Genomic DNA, 20,009 nt, shown 5'->3' with positions numbered 1-20,009 from the left:
GGGTCCGGGTTCCGTGTCAGGGCCTCCCGGACAGTCTTCTCCACGTCCCAGGTGAGGGCGGCCACGGCAGTGGACTCGGGAATGATGGTTTCCGTCGGGTCTGACAGCTCCGTCCTGACCTCCTCTTCGTGCACCCGGGACAGGGCATCAGACCGTTGGTTCTTTGTCCCGGGGCAGTATGTGATCCGAAAGTCAAAACGCCCGAAGAACAGTGACCAGCAGGCTTGCCTGGGGTTCAGACGCTTGGCGGTCCGAATGTACTCCAGGTTCCGATGGTCTGTGAAAACCGTGAATGGCATCGAAGCTCCCTCCAACAGTTGTCTCCACTCCTCCAGAGCCTCCTTCACCGGAAGAAGTTCCCGGTTGCCAACGTCATAATTCCTTTCTGCCAGGGTCAACCTGCGGGAAAAATAGGCACAAGGATGGAGAACCTTATTGGACTCACTGCTCTGGGATAGCACGGCTCCTATCCCTGAGTCAGAGGCATCCACTTCAACTATAAATTGGCGTGTAGGATCGGGCTGCACCAGAACTGGTGCAGTCGAGAACCTACGTTTCAACTCCCTAAACACGGCTTCGCACCGATCTGACCAAGTGAAGGGGACTTTAGTAGAGGTCAGGGCTGTCAGGGGGCTAACTACCTGACTATAGCCCTTGATGAACCTCCGGTAAAAATTAGCAAAACCGAGGAACTGCTGCAATTTCCTACGGTTTGTAGGTTGGGGCCAATCTCTCACCGCCGCTACCTTGGCCGGATCAGGGGCGACGAAGTTGGAGGAGATGATAAACCCCAGGAAGGACAAAGAAGTGCGGTGGAACTCGCACTTCTCGCCCTTCACAAACAGCCGGTTCTCCAACAACTGCTGCAGGACCTGACGTACATGCGTAACATGAGTCTGAGGATCCGGAGAAAAGATGAGTATATCGTCCAGATATACGAAGACAAACCGATGCAGGAAGTCCCGCAAGACATCATTTACCAAAGCTTGGAACGTCGCGGGGGCGTTAGTGAGGCCGAACGGCATGACCAGGTACTCAAAGTGACCTAACGGGGTGTTAAACGTCGTCTTCCATTCGTCTGCCTTCCAGATCTGAACCAGGTGGTACGCATTCCTAAGATCCAGTTTTGTGAATATTTGGGCTCCATGCAAGGGCGTGAACACTGAATCTAACAGGGGCAGAGGGTATCGGTTGCGAACCGTGATCTCGTTCAGCCCCCTGTAATCAATGCATGGACGGAGTCCGCCGTCTTTCTTGCCCACAAAAAAGAAACCAGCACCCATCGGGGAGGTGGAGTTCCGGATCAGCCCGGCAGCTAATGAGTCCTGGATGTAGGTACTCAACGCCCGGGATCAAATCAACTGCACAATCGTACGGATGGTGCGGGGGAAGGGGAGCGCCAGATCTTTGCTGAAAACGTCAGCAAGATCATGGTACTCACTTGGCACTGCCGTCAGATTGGGGGAGACTTTAACCTCCTCACTAGCTGTCACACCAGGCGGAACCGAGGATCCGAGACACTCCCGGTGGCAGGTTTCGCTCCACTGAGCCACAACCCCAGACGGCCAATCAATCCGGGGATTGTGTTTTATCATCCAAGGATAACCCAAAATCACCCGGGAGGGAAGGTGTTACATAGAACATGATCTCCTCCCTGTGATTACCAGACACCACCAATGTCACTGGCTGTGTCTGGTGTGTGATTAATGGAAGAAGGGTGCCATCTAGTGCCCATACCTTCAAAGGTGAAGGTAGAGCCACTAGAGGGAGCCCGACTTCCCTTGCCCATCTGCTGTCCAGCAGATTCCCTTCCGACCCCGTGTCTACCAGTGCTGGGGCGTGAAGGGTCAGATCCCCACTCAGGATCGTGACTGGGATGCGTGCAGATTTACGGGGCTTCCCCACGTGGGTATTATGACCCACCCTTAGCCCAGTCTCTAAGGACGAGTACTGCTGTTTTTACCATTTGGGGCAGTTTTTCTGCGTGTGCTCGGTTGAGCTGCAGTGAAAACACTCCCACGGATCAGCCTCCTTTGTCTCTGATTTGATCGCCTTTTGGCCCTGCTCGTTTCCATAGCAATGTCAGCAGGGGGAGCTGTCGTCACGTGGAGTACCCTGGCTGTGGAGCGTGGGGAAGACGGCTCCCTTTTCGGACCCGGGAGGAAGAGGGACGGCTTGTGCCTCACCATGCCCTTCATCTCGCTCCCGTCGGTGTTCTGTTAATCGGTTGTCTAACCGTATAACTAGGTCAATAAGCCCGTCTAAATGTCGCGGCTCGTCCTTCGCCACCAGGTGCTCCTTAAGGACCAGAGACAGTCTGTTTATAAAGGCGGCACTGAGCGCAACAGCATTCCAGCCGGCTCGCGCTGCTGCGATGCGGAAGTCGACTGCATACTTCGCCGCGCTCCGACACCCCTGTCTTATCGACAGCAGCACACTTGAAGCGGTCTCGCCTCTATGACGGTGGTCGAACACCTGACTGAACTCCCTCACAAACCCAGCGTATGACGTTAGGAGCCGTGAATTCTGCTCCCAGAGCGCCGTAGCCCAGGCGCGTGCCTCTCCCCGAAGCAGATTTATTACGTAAGCCACCCGGCTAGCGTCTGACGCGTACATGACGGGACGCTGTGAAAAGACGAGCGAGCACTGCATTAAGAAGTCCGCGCACGTCTCGACACAACCTCCGTACGGCTCCGGAGGGCTTATGTATGCTTCAGGGGACGGTGGGGGGGTTCGTTGAACGACCAGCGGAATGTCTGTTTCAGGCCTCCGGTCAGCAGGGGGAGGTGCTGCAGCAGCGCCCTGGGCCTGCGCTTCCACCTTGGCGGTGAGAGCCTCCATCCTCCGATTGAGGATCACACTCTGCTCAGTGACTAAGTCCAGCCAAGCAGTGAAAGCAGTTAAGATTTGCTGCAGCTCACCTAACACGCCTCCTGCTGACGCCTGTGCACCTCGCTCTTCCATTGGCTGTTCAAGCGATGGTTGACGCCCCTCGGGATCCATGACGCTGGCCGAGAAATCCTGTTGTGACAGTGTAGGAACACGGACCCACAACAGGGGACGTTAAATGAACGGGCAATGGATAAGCCAAACAGTAACAATTTAATGTTGTAGTGTACAACGAAACACAGACAATCACAGTTTAGGTACCACCGAATTACAGATTTGAGTGACGTGTGGGCAGGCTTGAGGATAGGAGATATCCGTCCTGAGCCGAGCGGGATCCCACACGGCCTTCACCGCCAATGGATCTGAAGAAGACCGGAGCCGCCAAGTCCTGGGTCCCCAGGTGGTCACCGTCTCCAGCTGTCAGACCTGGTACTGCTGGCAGAGAACAGAAAAACAGTATTGATGAGTGTGAGTTCGCACACTCAGTAATCCCACAATCTGTATTCTTTTGGGAGGGAGCACCTCCACCTCCAATCACACACTCGTGCAGCTCCTGTCTAACCACTTATCTGGTTGAAGTGTGAAGCGAAGCCGTCGCTGATCAAACTAAACGCCAATCCCTCAGATAAGGCAACACCACAGGAAAATGGCTGCAAATAAGTTCAGACTATAAGTCAGGGTTTAGTTCAGCAGAGAAAATTACCTCTTCTGATGGCTGATTTCTCAGCGGGGAGGTGGAGTTGCAGTCCGGCCTTTATGGTGGTGGTGATGTGATGTGGATGAGTGACAGCTGGTGCTGATAACGAGTGACAGCTGTCACTCCCGGTTGCTATGACGCTCTCTCATGCTTGAAGCCCGCAGTTCAAGCAGGGCACCATCTGGTGGTGGTGGGCCAGCAGTACCTCCTCTTCAGTGGCCCACACAACAGCGAAGCTATGAATACCTATATACAGGAATCGCTTGCTGCCTGCTTGATTCATCCTTCATCTTCTCCCGCCGGGGCGGGGTTTTTCTTTGTAGAGAAAAAAGACAAATCACTCCATCCCTGTATTGATTACCGAGATCTTAACGACGTCACGGTAAAGAATCATTATCCTCTTCCGTTAATCTCGTCTGCATTTGAGCTATTAGAAGGAGCCAAGGTCTTTACCAAGCTGGATTTATGGAATGCTTATCATCTGGTTCGTATTCGTAAGGGGGATGAATGGAAGACAGCTTTTAATACACCTACCGGTCACTATGAGTATTTAGTGATGCCTTTTGGACTCACCAATGCACCTGCAGTATTTCAGAATCTCATAAATGACGCGTTGTTCGAGTTCTTGAACAAGTGCATATTTGTTTATCTGGATGACATTCTTATTTTCTCCCCTGATCTAAGGACACGAGCAGCATGTCTGCTCCGTTCTCCACAATTTGCTACAGAATAATCTTTATGTTAAAGCAGAAAAATGTGAATTCCTCCGCTCCATCGTGTCATTTTTAGGCTTCGTAATTTCTGAAGGACAGATCCAGATGGATCCAGACAAAGTAGCGGCTGTCTGGGACTGGGTAGTTCCTAAGTTCAAAGATTCCTGGGGTTCGCCTATTTCTATCGCAAATTCATCCGCAACTTTAGTACGATTGCTGCTCCACTGCATAATGTAACCTCCTCACTTAAGTCTTTTGTATGGACACCAGAGTGTGATGAGGTGTTCAAGAACCTAAAGAATCATTTCACAATGGCCCCTGTGTTGCTCCTTCCTGACCCCGCCTGGCAGTTCGTGGTTGAAGTTGATGCATCTGATATTGGTATTGGGGCAGTTCTTTCTCAAACCAGGTCCGGGGATAACAAATTACATCCCTGCGCCTTTCTGTCAAAGAAACTCACTACACCTGAACAAAACTATGGCATTGGAGACCGCAAACTGCTGGTGGTCAAAGTGACCTTGGAGGAGTGGCGTCATTGGTTGGAGGGGGCACAGTTGCCATTTTTAGTCTGGACTGACCATAAAAATCTGGAATATCTACACACCGCTAAGAGATTTAATGCGCGTCAGGCTCAGTGGGCTATTTTCTTTAGCAGGTTCAATTTTGTCTTATCATATCATCCAGGGTCCAAGAATGGCAAGGCTGACGCGCTTTCACGTCTAGGAGAATCCTTGCTACCAATCACCTCAGCAGGTGATTTCATTAATGTTCAGGTGTTTCAGCAGGTGATTTCATTGACAACCAGGTGTTTATGTTCAAGGGAGAAGGCCCTCGTTGCCCACCCCTGCTCTAGGGACCAAACTGTGATCATGACTGTGGTTGACCGGTTATCAAAGATGGTCCATTTTGTGCCATTACCCAAACTTCCGTCTGACCACTGAAGCACTATTGTTACATGTCTTCAAATTGCATGGTTTGCCTCAGGATATTGTCTCTGACCGGGGTCCACAGTTTATTTTGCAATTCTGGAGGGAATTCTGCCGTCTACTCTGGGTCACATCAAGCCTTACTTCTGGTTATAATCCCCAAGCTAATGGGCAGACGGAACATCTGAATCAAGAATTAGAAAAAGGTTTAAGCATCCTATCCTTACAATTTCCTGCCTCCTGGTCCACTCAGTTACCTTGGATCGAATTAGCCTTTTCAACTGCCTGCCTATCTCCTCTTCCAGTTTTTCACCTTTCCACATTGTCTTTGGCCACCAACCTTCTTTGTTCTCCACCACAGATCTGCACTCTCCTGTACCTTCAGCTCTGGGGCTCATCATGCGGTGCCGACGGACCTGGGAGTGGGCCCGGAAGGCCCTACTACGGTCCTTCAAGAGCTAAAAAGAGGCAGCAGATCGCAAATGGTCAGTGGCACCATCCTACGTGCCCGGACAATGAGTTTGGCTGTCTTCTCGTCATCTGCCGCTTCGTGGAGTGCCACGAAAGATGGCTCCCAGTTTCATTGGCCTGTTCCCTGTATCTAAGCTCATTAATCCTGTTTCTGTTCATCTCCATCTTACAAGGTCCATGAGGGTCCATCCTTCGTTACATGTTAGCCATCTGAAACCGTTCCGTATGAGTCCTTTGTGCCCTCCTGCCGGTCCCCCTCCCACCACCCGGTTCGTGGATGAGGTGCCTGTCTTCTCTGTGCGGCCCCTCCTGGCTTCCCGGTGGCGGGGGCATGGCTTCCAGTACTTAGTGGACTGGGAGGGTTATGGCCCCGAGGAGCGGTCTTGGATTTCCTCCCGGTTTATTTTGGACCCCGGTCTGGTTCGTGAGTTTCATACTTCTCACCCTTCTGCTCCTGGGCCATCGGGGGTCGGCCCTTGGGGGGGTGGGGAGGGGGGACTGTCAGGTTTTTGATCTTTTGGGTTGCTTTTGGGTTCTGTCTGTCTCTTGTTCTGTCTATTTGGTTGGTTGTCCTCTGTCCTGCTCTCCCTTGTCTTCTTCTCTGGGCTCTTGGTGGTGGGTGTTTCTCTCTGTCTGGCCACACCCCAGTTCTGGGAGCTTCTCCACACACCTGTTCTTGATTTGCAGTTAATCACCTGGGTGCTTTATAAGTCTCACAGTTTGCCTTTGTCCTTCGCCAGATCGATGTGCCTAGTGCCTCTTTCCAGCCTTGTTTGTATATTTTTGCCTTGCTCTGATTGCCTCTTTGTGTTTTTTGACTACCTGCTTATGTACCTCGACCACGCCTTTAGCCTGATGCTCTTGATCTTGTTGCTCTGTGTGGACTGCTTTTCCGTGTACCGACCTCAGCCTGAATATCAAGTAAATGATTTTACACCACAAAGCTGTGTTTCTGCATCCTGCATTTGCGTCCTGCCTATCCTGTCAACGAATCCTGATAAGTAGGATTTGGCACATATGAAGTCTTTGTCCAAAACTATCACAGAAGGTCAGTTTCATCAGGTCTGTGAAATATCAATTACAAACTAATGCAAAATCATCTCTCAAAAGCTCAATGGCCTGTCAAATAAACTTCAAGAGATCCAGTCTCAAGTATAAGAGATTTGGAACAGTTCGGTAGGGGATCAGCCCGATCACCCACACATGCACAGGATGAGAGCTCATGCTGACTCTCCATGGAATCCAACCTCCCAGCTGAAGTGCACCGTGTATCCTACCCATCTGAAGAGATCCATGCTTGATATTGCAACCACAGTCTTTTTCATGAAGAAAGCGTAGACATTCAGAGGTCACACACAACAAAGCAGTATGCAGGTATGGATATGAAAATCATATTTTATTTGATATCATACTTAATCACTGAACACTACTAAACTGCTCAATGCTTCAGAATGTTAGTGTGAACTACAAATTATTATAATAATATTCTTAGTATATAATCACTTATGTTTATTGTAATAATCTAAACATTTGCTAACTGTTCTTTCAGAGTTCTACAAAAGGTGCAGCTGATTTCAATGAAATCCTGACTAAAAGTGAAGAGCAGCAACAACTGCTGTACGAGGTGGTTGAGCACCACTGAAAACTAGTCCCAACAGATGCTACAAAGCAACAACTCATGTGAATTCAGTCTGTTACTGTTTGATTAGTCATGCATGTTTGAACTACAGACAATCCGAATCACCTCAGTTAACTGTTGTTCTCATATTATGACTGCACGCTAAGAGTAACTTTAAATTGTTTGATTCTTTCAGCATTGAAACAGTTTTCCTATATTTTAGATATTAATGTACTACAAAAATGGTTCTTTCATGTTATTTTTTCAATAATAGTCTGATTTGTTACATTATTAATGTTGTCACCTATACTGGTTCAATAAATAATAGGCCATTGGTTCTACAGTTTAATGTTAAATAAAAGTTTGTTTAAGTGGAAATAATGTTTAAGTTTGAATAAAAGTTTAAGTGGAACATATAATCGCTGTAATACTTGTGTAATAGTGTTAACAAAATGGATCTATTTGTAGAAAGTGATATAATTAAATCAATAAATGTTCATCGTATTTTGGTTCTGATGCATTTTGTTCTTGATTATATTGACCAAAGGTTAAATTCAGTCAAATGGGAAAGGATAGAAATCTTTATGTAGTGTAACGACACTGGCGTTATTCTGGAGGAGACTCGCTGAAATTTCTAATTTTGCAAAAAACAGTGGGGCCTTGGGAGACCACTTAGACATGATGGATTTTCATGAAATTTTAACAACATGTTTTCTTCACCATTTCTCCTAAAATGAAGGGGTGTGTGACTTGAAATTAAAAAAAAAAAAAAAACTTTTTTTTCGGCCACCCTAATCGTGATACAGTGCTGTCACCATCCAAAAAGTGAAAAATACAGTGATAATAATTTTACATCATATTGTACACCCCTAAAACCCAGTAGTTTTGGATTTTTTAAATCCTTTTGGTGGGGAGAGGATCCAAGTCTTAATTAGGGGGTCATACCACCTCTCCCCCAGTACCCCCTGTAATTCAAACCGTGCTGTCCACTTTCAGAGTAATTACAACCAAAATACAACCCCAATTCCAATGAAGTTGGGAAGTTGTGTAAAATGTAAATAAAAAAAGAATACAATGATTTGCAAATCCTCTTCAACATATAGTCAATTGAATACACCACAAAGACAAGATATTTAATGTTCACCTGATAAACTTGTTTTTGTGCAAATATTTGCTCATTTTGAAATGGATGCCTGCAACACATTTCAAAAATGTTGGCACGACACATCACCTTTCCTTCTAGCAACACTCAATAAGCGTTTGGGAACTGAGGACACTAATTGTTGAAGCTTTATAGGTGGAATTCTTTCCGATTCTTGCTTGATGCACGACTTCAGTTGTTCAACAGTCCAGGGTCTCCGTTGTCATATTTTGCACTTCATAATGTCCCACACATTTTCAATGGGCGACAGATCTCTTTTACTATGAAGCCACGCTGTTGTAACACTTGCAGAATGTGGCTTGGCATTGTCTTGGTGAAATAAGCAGGGACGTCACCCTGAAAAAGACGTTGGTTGAATGGCAGCATGTGTTGCTCAGAAACCTGGATGTGCCTTTCAGCACTGATGGTGCCATCACAGATGTGTAAGTTGTCCATGCCAAGGGCACTAACATAGCCCCCATACCATCACAGATGCTTGCTTTTGAACTTTGTGCTGGTAACAATCTGGATGGTCTTTTTCCTCTTTTGCCTGGAGGACATGACATCCATGATTTCCAAAAATTTCAAATGTGGACTCATCAGACCACAGCACACTTTTCTACTTTGCGTCTGTCCATTTCAAATGAGCTTGGCCCCAGAGAAGGCGACGGGGTTTCTGGATGTTGTTGATGTATGGCTTTTGCTTTGCATGGTAGAATTTTAACTTGAGATGAGTTGCTAAGATGTAGCGACGAACTGTGTTAACTGACAATGGTTTTCTGAAGTGTTCCTGAGCCCACGCAGTAAGATCCTTTACACAATAATGTCAGTTTTAATGCAGTACCGCCTGAGGGATCGAAGGTCACGGGTATTCAATGTTGGTTTTCGGCCTTGCCGCTTACGTGAAGAAAGTTCTGCAGATTCTCTGAATCTTCTGATTATATTATGGACTGTAGATGATGGAATCCTTAAATTCCTTGAAACTGAACATTGAGAAACAATGACTACGTTTACATGCCCTTAATATTCGGGTTAAGGTCAATATTCTGGTTTCTGAATCATTAGGAATAACCCATTTACATGCTTAAGCAGACAGAGTTACTCTTGTATACATGGTCAGTGGTATCATTTAGAGTATCCCCATCTAAACAGCGATGCATGTCTTCCACCGGTGCTTGATTTGGTCTGCTGTTCATGCAAATCTGGCTTCGTGTAATCCTGCTTCATATAAAACCCCTTGCTACACACTTTATACACTTTTCTCAAACAGGCATTAACATTTTCTCACTTTTCTCTCCTGTGTAAACACTTTATTTTTTCTTCTGGGCGAGAAGATTATAAATAGACACACGCAGAACACAATGTGCGTGCTGTCCCTTCGCTCACTGCCTCTGGGGGTACGGATGTGGGACCCGCAAAGAATCCAAGTCATGGCCACAGAGCTCTGCGGCTGCAGTATACCGAGACCCTGCGGCGCTGTGGATTTTTTCCGCAAGAAATCTATCCTTGTGGGCTGCCTCCGCATCAAAACAGCGAGCGTAGTCTCTGGACCTGTTGCCACAGTTGGCGCAGCTCCACACAGCAGAGAGGGGGGCGGTGTGAGTGGCCCGCTGCGGCGTTTACCGAGCCCGCAGACTCAGTAAGCGCATCGGAGGCAGTGAGAGCAATCGCGGTGATGCCGACTGGCTCCGCGACCGGTGCTGCGACCGGGCCGCCTGATAAGGACGCAGAACACAATGCGCTGTTTACCTCTGCTTCTATGGTGTCCGGTGGGCTGTGCGCGCCGCATACAAGTAGTTGCCGTACTCAAAAGACCAAGATTCCTTACGGATAGGACATACGCAAAACACAAAATAATGTTTCTTTCTATGGAGATATCCCAATGCACGTTTATATGACCTGATATTCGGGTTAGAAAAGGGGTAACCCAGGGGTCTTATTCGGGTTTTTAAAAAACGGAATATGAGGATATTCTGGTTTTTGCGGGTGTCTACATGGCCGTGTCAACCGGGTATGGCTAATATTCCAGTTATGAAAGGGTTATGAAAGGGTTATTGGCTGCATGTAAACATAGTCACTGTTCTTAAACTGTTGGACTATTTTTTCAAGCAGTTGTTCACAAAGTGGTGATCCTCACCCCATCTTTGCTTGTGAACAGCTGAGCCTTTTGGGGATGCTCCTTTTATACCCAATCATGACACTCACCTGTTTCCAATTAACCTGTTCACCTGTGGAATGTTCCAAACAGGTGTTCTTTGAGCATTCATCAACTTTCCAAGTCTTTTGTTGCCCCTGTCCCAGCTTTTTTGAAATATGTTGCAGGCATCCATTTCAAAATGAGCAAATATTTGCACAAAAACGTCTATCAATTTGAACATTAAATATCTTGTCTTTGTGGTGTATTCAACTGAATATAGTTTGAAGAGGATTGTTGTGTGGGCCGCTGAAGAGGAGGTACTGCTGCTGCCCACCACCACAAGATGGCGCCCTGCTTGAAGTGTGGGCTTCAAGCACGAGAGGGCGTCGGAGCAACCAGGAGTGACAGCTGTCACTCATCATCCGTACCAGCTGTCACTCATCCACTACTCCACCACCACCATAAAGGCCGGACTGCAACTCCACCTCCCCGCCGAGAAATCAGATACCATTCAGGTAATTTCTCTGCTGACTCAAACCGTTGAGTGATAATCTGAACTTCTTTTGCAGCCGTTATCCTGTGGTGTTCGTCCTTATCTGTGGGATTGGCGTTTGGTGTGAGAGCGACGGCTTTGCCTCACACCCCAAACCAGATAAGTGGTTTAAACAGTTGCTGCACGAGTGTGTGATTGGAGGTGGAGGTTCTCCCTCCTTTACTGAACACTGACTGGGGGATTACTGAGTGTGCGAACTCACACTCATCAGGACTGTCTCTGTTTTCTGCCAGCAGTACCGGGTCTGACTGCTGAAGACAGCGGCCACCTGGGGCGCAGGGCTTGGCGGCTCCGGTGTTCTTCAGCTCCGTTGGTGGTGGAAGCTGTGTGGGGATCCAGCTCTTCTCTCGCCAGGCGTCTTCTATCGTCAAGCCTGCCCACACGTCACCTGGTGTATGATTGACAGTCCACCATATTGTTATTGTCTGTACGTCGTTGTGCGATTCACAACATTAAATTGTTACTTTTGGCTTATCCATTGTCCGTTCATTACCGCCCCCTGTTGTGGGTCCGTGTCACGACACTTTCACAACAGGATTTCTCGGCCAGCGTCATGGATCCCGAGGGGCATCAACCATCACTTGAACAGCCAATGGAAGAGCGAGGTGCACAGGCGCCAGCAGGAGGCATGTTGGGTGAGCTGCAGCACATCTTAACCGCCTTTACCGCTCTGTTGGACTTAGTTACCGAGCAGAGCAGTGTTCTCAATCGTAGGATAGAGGCTCTCACCGCCCAGGTGGAAGCGCGTGCTCAGGGCGCTGCTGCAGCACCTCCTCCTGCTGACCGTGTGCCAGAAACAGACATTCCGCTGGTCGTTCAACGACCCCCCCCACCATCCCCTGAAGCATACATAAGCCCTCCGGAGCCGTACGGAGGCTGTGTGGAGATGTGCGCGGACTTCTTGATGCAGTGCTCGCTCGTCTTTTCACAGCGTCCCGTCATGTACGCGTCAGACGCTAGCTGGGTGGCTTACATTATAAATTTGCTTCGAGGAGAGGCACGCGCCTGGGCTACGGCGCTTTGGGAGCAGAATTCACGGCTCCTAACGGTTTATACTGAGTTTGTGAGGGAGTTCCGACAGGTGTTCGACCACCCTCATAGAGGCGAGACCGCTTCAAGTGTGCTGCTGTCGATACGGCAGGGGCGTCGGAGCGCAGCGAAGTATGCAGTCGACTTCCGCATCACGGCAGCGCAAGCCGGCTGGAATGCTGTTGCGCTCCGTGCCGCCTTTGTAAACGGACTGTCTCTGGTCCTTAAGGAGCACCTGGTGGCGAAGGACGAGCCGCGGGATTTAGATGGGCTTATCGACCTGGTTATACGGTTAGACAACCGATTAATGGAACACCGACGGCAGCGAGACGAGGGGCGTGGTCAAGTACACGCCGTCCCTCTTCCTCCCGGGTCTGAAAGGGAGCCAACTTCCCACGCTCCACTGCCAGGGCTCTCCACGTGACAACAGCTCCCCCTGCTGACGTTGCTATGGAGACGAGCAGGGCCAAAAAACGATCAGATCAGAGACAAAGGAGGCTGATCCGTGGAGAGTCTTTTCTCTGCAGCTCTACTGAGCACACACAGAGAGAATGCTCCAAACGGTCAAAACAGCAGCACTCGTCCTTAGAGACTGGGCTAAGGGTGGGTCACAACACCCACGTGGGGAAACCCAGACGATCTGCACGAATCCCAGTCATGATCCTGAGTGGGGATCTAACCCTTCACGCCCCAGCACTGGTGGACACGGGGTCGGAGGGGAATCTGCTGGATAGCAGATGGGCAAAGGAGGTTGGGCTCCCTCTAGTGGCCTTACCGTCACCATTGTCGGTGCGGGCACTAGATGGCACCCTTCTTCCACTAATCACACACCAGACTCAGCCAGTGACATTGGTGGTGTCTGGGAATCACAGGGAGGAGATTATGTTTTATGTAAGACCTTCTACCTCCAGAGTGATTTTGGGTTTTCCATGGGTGTTAAAACACAATCCCTGGATTGATTGGCCGTCTGGGGTTGTGGTTCAGTGGAGCGAAACCTGCCACCGGGAGTGTTTAGGATCCTCGGTTCCACCCAGTGTGACAGCTAAGGAGGAGGTTTTAGTCCCCCCAATCTGGCGGCGGTGCCGGCTGAGTACCACGACCTTGCTGACGTCTTCAGCAAGGATCTGGCACTCATGCTGCCCCCGCACCGTCCGTACGATTGTGCCATTGATTTGATACCGGGCGCTGAGTACCCGTCCAGCAGGCTGTACAACCTCTCACGTCCGGAACGCGAATCAATGGAGACCTACATCCGGGACTCGTTAGCTGCCGGGTTGATCCGGAACTCCACCTCCCCGATGGGTGCTGGTTTCTTTTTGTGGGCAAGAAGGACGGCGGACTCCGTCCATGCATTGATTACAGAGGGCTGAACGAGATCACGGTTCGCAACCGATACCCGTTACCTCTGTTGGATTCAGTGTTCACGCTCCTGCATGGAGCCCAAATTTTCACGAAATTGGATCTTAGGAATGCTTATCACCTGGTTCGGATCCGGGAGGGAGACGAGTGGAAGACGGCATTTAACACCCCGTTAGGTCACTTGAGTACCTGGTGATGCCGTTCGGCCTCACCAATGCGCCCCGCGACGTTTCCAAGCATTGGTTAATGCGTTCTTGCGGGACATCCTGAATCGGTTTGTCTTCATATATCTAGACGATATACTCATCTTTTTCTCCGGATCATGAGACCCATGTCAAGCATGTACGTCAGGTCCTACAGCGGTTGTTGGAGAACCGGCTGTTTGTGAAGGCGAGAAGTGTGACTTCCAACCGCACTTCTATTGTCCTTTTTGGGGTTCATCATCTCCTCCAACTCCGTCGCCCCTGATCCGGCCAAGGTTGCGCCGGTGAGAGATTGGCCCCAACCAACGAACCGTAGGAACCTACAACAGTTCCTTGGTTTGCAAATTTCTACCGAGGTTCATCAAGGGCTACAGTCAGGTAGTTAGCCCCCTGACAGCCCTGACCTCCACAAAAGTCCCCTTCACCTGTGCGGATCGGTGGCGAAGCCCGCGTTTAGGGAGTTGAAATGCCGGTTCTCGACTGCCACCGGTTCTGGTGCAGCCCGATCCCAAGCGCCAGTTTGTTGTTGAAGGGGGATGCCTCTGACTCAGGGATAGGAGCCGTGCTATCCCAGAGCGGGGAGTCCGACAAGGTTCTCCATCCATGTGCCTACTTTTCCCGCAGGTTGACCCCAGCGAACGGAACTATGACGTCGGCAATCGGGAACTTCTTGCGGTTGAAGGAGGCTCTTGAGGAGTGGAGACACCTGTTGGAGGGAGCATCGGTACCATTTACGGTTTTCACGGACCATCGGAACCTGGAGTACATCCGGACCGCGAAGCGTCTGAACCCCAGGCAAGCCCGCTGGCCTCAGTTTCTCCTCCCAGGTCTGGCGGAGTTTCTGTAGGGAACTGGGGGCCACCGTCAGTCTCTCGTCTGGGTACCACCCCCAGACGAACGGGCAGGCAGAGCGGACTAACCAGGAACTGGAGCAGGCCCTCCGTTGCATGACCTCCGCGCACCCGACGGCCTGGAGTGACCATCTGGCTGGATCGATTACGCTCATACAGCCAAGTCTCGTCTGCCACCGGCCTCTCCCCATTTGAAGTGTGTTTGGGGTAACCAGCCCCCATTGTTTCCTGCTAGTGGAGGGAGAGGTCGGGGTGCCCTCGGTCCAGGCCCATCTGAGAGGTGCCGTCGGGGTGTGGCGTACCGTCCACTCTGCCCTGCTCAAAGCCCGGACGAGGGCCAAGAACCATGCAGACCGCCAGCGTGCCCCGGCCCCTGCGTATCAGCCTGGGCAGGAGGTTTGGCTTTCCACAAAGGGACATTCCCCTGCAAGTGGAATCCCAAAAGTTGAAGGACAGATACATTGGACCTTTTCCCATCCTCAAAGTCCTCAGTCCAGCCGCAGTGATGCTGAAGCTGCCAGCTTCACTGCGGTTTTCCATGTGTCACACATCAAACCTCACCACGTTTCACCCCTCTGTACCCCGGACCGGCGCCGCCTCCTGCCCGGATCATCGCCGCTGTTGTGCGCCGGCTCCTGGATGTCCGTCGGAAGGGCCGGGGGTTCCAGTATTTGGTGGACTGGGAGGGGTATGGACCCGAAGAACGCTCCTGGGTGAAGAGGAGCTTCATCCTGGACCCGGCCCTCCTGGCCAACTTCTACCGGCGGCACCCGGACAAGCCTGGTCGGGCGCCAGGAGGCGCCCGTTGAGGGGGGGGTCTTGTTGTGTGGGCCGCTGAAGAGGAGGTACTGCGGCCCACCCACCCACAAGATGGCGCCCTGCTTGAAGTGCGGGATCTTCAAGCACGAGAGGGCGTCGGAGCAACCAGGAGTGGACAGCTGTCAATCATCATCCATACCAGCTGTCACTCATCCACTACTCATCACCACCACCATAAAGGCCGGACTGCCAACTCCACCTCCCCGCCGAGAAATCAGATACCATTCAGGTAATTTCTCTGCTGACTCAAAACCGTTGAGTGATGATCTGAACTTCTTTTGCAGCCGTTATCCTGTGGTGTTCGTCCTTATCTGTGGGGATTGGCGGTTTGGTGTGACAGCGACGGCTTCGCCTCACACCCCAAACCAGATAAGTGGTTTAAACAGGAGCTGCACGAGGTGTGTGATTGGAGGTGGAGGTTCTCCCTCCTTTACTGAACCGGACTGTGGGATTATGTTATATGGCTGGGGGGCCTGGCTGCGGTTTGTTCTGTCTTTTGGTTTTCCCTCCCAGGTGGCGTGCGTTTGGGACTGAGTGGCTGTGTTGCTGAGGCTGTCAGGACCTCACCCTGATCACCTGCGACTCGTCAGGACTCACAGCTGTGGTGCATCTGGATGGATTGGAACATGTTGGCATTTAAGACTGGAGTGCACATTGTGTATTGCCAGAGACTCGACTTTGTGACCAGACGGGTGAGATCGTCGTCTTGGGAGCCATCTGCATTCAGCAGCGGATGCTGAGAACGTCCAGGTTTGATGCACAGTCTGTGAAAGAGGAGGGGTGAGGTTTCACGCTCTTCAGCACACTTCCTGAGGTACGTTAGATTTTGTGACTAACAGTTATACAGTCAGTAAATGTGGTGTCCCTCAACCTTATCGTATTGAGCTGTTTGTTAGCATGTATCAGCTTCCACTGCAGTGGAGTTTTGTGAACTGGATGTTCCATGCCTGCAGGTTGGGAAGCTGATCAGTAATCAAGCCAGGAAGTGTTTGCTGTTTGTACACCTTTAAGTGTTCTGTGTGTAGAGTGTGGACTCACATAATGGTTCCTTCTTTCACAGACTCGGTTGTTGCGGCCACCTGGGGGGTGTCGGCGGGGTCCTTGAGTCCGAAACAGCTTCTGGCTCCGGACCGTTAGCGCTGCTGGGAGCGCACCACGCCAGGCTGCACCTTTTTGTTATTATATTATCTTATATATTAGCCTTTGTACCGTGCTCTGCTTATTTCATACTGGGTCCTTCAAACGCTGGTCGGTTCTCCGAGATGCGTCCGACACATAACAGATTACTGAGTGTGCGACCTCACACTCATCTGGACTGTCTCTGTTTTCTGCCAGCAGTACCGGGTCTGACTGCTGAAGACAGCGGCCACCTGGGGCGCAGGGCTTGGTGGCTCCGGTGTTCTTCAGCTCCGTTGGTGGTGTGGGGGGATCCAGCTCTTCTCTCGCCAGGCGTCTTCTATCGTCGAGCCTGCCCACACGTCACCTGGTGTTGATTGACAGTCCACCATATTGTTATTGTCTGTACGTTGTTGTGGCGATTCACAACATTAAATTGTTACTTTTGGCTTATCCATTGTCCGTTCATTACCGCCCCCTGTGTGGGTCCGTGTCACGACACTTTCACAACAAGGATTTGCAAATCATTGTATTCTGTTTTTATTTACGTGTCACACAACGTCCCAACTTCATTGGAATTGGGGTTGTTTGATAAATCTGTGCAGGAATTACATTTCTCTATATACACCCCTGGCAATAATTATGGAATCACCGGCCTCGGAGGATGTCATTCAGTGTGTTTAATTTGTTAGAAAAAGCAGATCACGACATGAACCACAACTAAAGTCATTTCAAATGGCAACTTTCTGGCTTTAAGAAAACACTATAAGAAATCAGGAAAAATAATTGTGGCAGTCAGTAACGGTTCCTTTTTAGACCAAGCAGAGGAAAAAAATATGGACTCACCAATTCTGAGGAATAAATTATGGAATCACCCTGTAATTTTCATACCCAAAACTACACCTGCATCAAATCAGATCTGCTCGTTATGTCTGCATCTAAAAAGGAGTGATCACACCTTGGAGAGCTGTTGCACCAAGTGGGACTGACATGAATCATGGCTCCAACACAAGAGATGTCAATTGAAACAAAGGAGAGGATTATCAAACTCTTAAAAGAGGGTAAATCATCACGCAATGTTGCAAAAGATGTTGGTTGTTCACAGTCAGCTGTGTCTAAACTCTGGACCAAATACAAACAACACGGGAAGGTTGTTAAAGGCAAACATACTGGTAGACCAAGGAAGACATCAAAGCGTCAAGACAGAAAACTTAAAGCAATATGTCTCAAAAATCGAAAATGCACAACAAAACAAATGAGGAACAAATGGGAAGAAACTGGAGTCAACGTCTGTGACCGAACTGTAAGAAACCGCCTAAAGGAAATGGGATTTACATACAGAAAAGCTAAACGAAAGCCATCATTAACACCTAAACAGAAAAAAACAAGGTTACAATGGGCTAAGGAAAAGCAATCGTGGACTGTGGATGACTGGATGAAAGTCATATTCATGATGAATCTCGAATCTTCATTGGGCAAGGTGATGATGCTGAAACTTTTGTTTTGTGCCATTTCAATGAGATTTATAAAGATGACTGCCTGAAGAGAACATGTAAATTTCCACAGTCATTGATGATATGGGGCTGCATGTCAGGTAAAGGCACTGGGGAGATGGCTGTCATTACATCATCAATAAATGCACAAGTTTACATTGATATTTTGGACACTTTTCTTATCCCATCAATTGAAAGGATGTTTGGGGATGATGAAATCATTTTTCAAGATGATAATGCATCTTGCCATAGAGCAAAAACTGTGAAAACATTCCTTGCAAAAAGACACATAGGGTCAATGTCATGGCCTGCAAATAGTCCGGATCTTAATCCAATTGAAAATCTTTGGTGGAAGTTGAAGAAAATGGTCCATGACAAAGCTCCAACCTGCAAAGCTGATCTGGCAACAGCAATCAGAGAAAGTTGGAGCCAGATTGATGAAGAGTACTGTTTGTCACTCATTAAGTCCCTGCCTCAGAGACTGCAAGCTGTTATAAAAGCCAGAGGTGGTGCAACAAAATACTAGTGATGTGTTGGAGCGTTGTTTTTCATGATTCCATAATTTTTTCCTCAGAGTTGATTCCATATTTTTTCCCCTCTGCTTGGTCTAAAAAAGTAACCGTTACTGACTGCCAAAAATTTTTTTTTCCTGATTTCTTATAGTGTTTCTTAAAGCCAGAAAGTTGCCATTTGAAATGACTTTAGTTTTGTGTCATGTCTGTGATCTGCTTTTTTCCTACAAAATTAAACAACTGAATGAACATCCTCCGAGGCAGGTGATTCCATAATTTTTGTCAGGGGTTGTAATGTATGTGGTGCAGAACTGTATTTCCTAAACTGTGATGTGAATAATAAAATCTGCAGACCATCTGTATTATTATGCAATCCTGATTCCTGCAGCATGGTTACTTACTTCCGACTGATTCATTTGCCTATGTTCATTTTTAACATGCATAAACCACCATCAGAAACATTTTAATGCCAACACAGAGGACAGCAGTCTGACATAATGCACCAGTTATTACTATGGAGATACGCCATAAACTCTGGAAAGGAACAGTGATACTCCGGTTACACCTAAATGCCATGACGTGCTTTAAAAGTGTGCACTATAGTAGTTGTCCAAAATAAGATAATCTCGCACGATTTACAGGTTCGAGGCTAATTGAGCTGATGTTGGAGGAGAAATGATGTACGAATTGCTGCCCCCTGGTGGGATGTAATTACTGTTTTTTCAGCTGTTGTGCTATTTAACAACGATAATGATGATGATGATTTATTTGTATAGCACCTTCAAAGAAAAACTGCTTCACATGATAAAATTAGAGAAACAAAAATACAATTAAAAATCAAGTTTAAAAAATAAATGTAATAACTAAAAACAGAAACATACTTTGAAAACAGACGATTAGGCTGATGGATTAAAAACTAAATAAATAAATAATTCAGACATGAAAGACTGTAGGCAACTGAGAAAAAAGCAAGATCTAAACTTAAAAAAAAACCCCACAATTATTTGTGACTGCCTACTTTAATTTGAAAAAGTGTTCCTCAAATCAAAAATGTTGCACAAAATCAAAAAGCCACCTGACATAACATTATAACAGAACTGCTTTCATGAGATCAAATAGCTGCTTTTGTGGATCCCCCCCCCCCCCCCAAAAAAGGTCAGATTTCTTAACACTCAACAACTTCCAATGAAAAGGAAGTTTGCTTAAAAGATTGCAAATGTCAACTTATTTCTCATGAAAACATGAGAAGCAGCAAGCAAACAACTTTATTTAATGACACTGCACTTTGTCTGAATGGATCCTAATTACAATGCTTCCTACATGTTTCATAAAATTGTAATACCCTTCTGTTAGTTATTATATTCAAGACTCAACAATATGTACATGTGGAAGTTTTGTCTGACCTTTAAGAGGTCTATGATTTGTGATCTAACCAACAAAGCCGCAGAACACCCACACAGAAAATACAGTTCCTTGCACAGA

The sequence above is a fragment of the Thalassophryne amazonica genome, chromosome 7 (genome assembly GCF_902500255.1).
Source record: "Thalassophryne amazonica chromosome 7, fThaAma1.1, whole genome shotgun sequence".
In the NCBI taxonomy this organism is placed as follows: Eukaryota; Metazoa; Chordata; class Actinopteri; order Batrachoidiformes; family Batrachoididae; genus Thalassophryne; species Thalassophryne amazonica.
The sequence above is the reverse complement of the archived record's forward strand: the minus strand, read 5'-3'. Positions refer to the sequence as shown.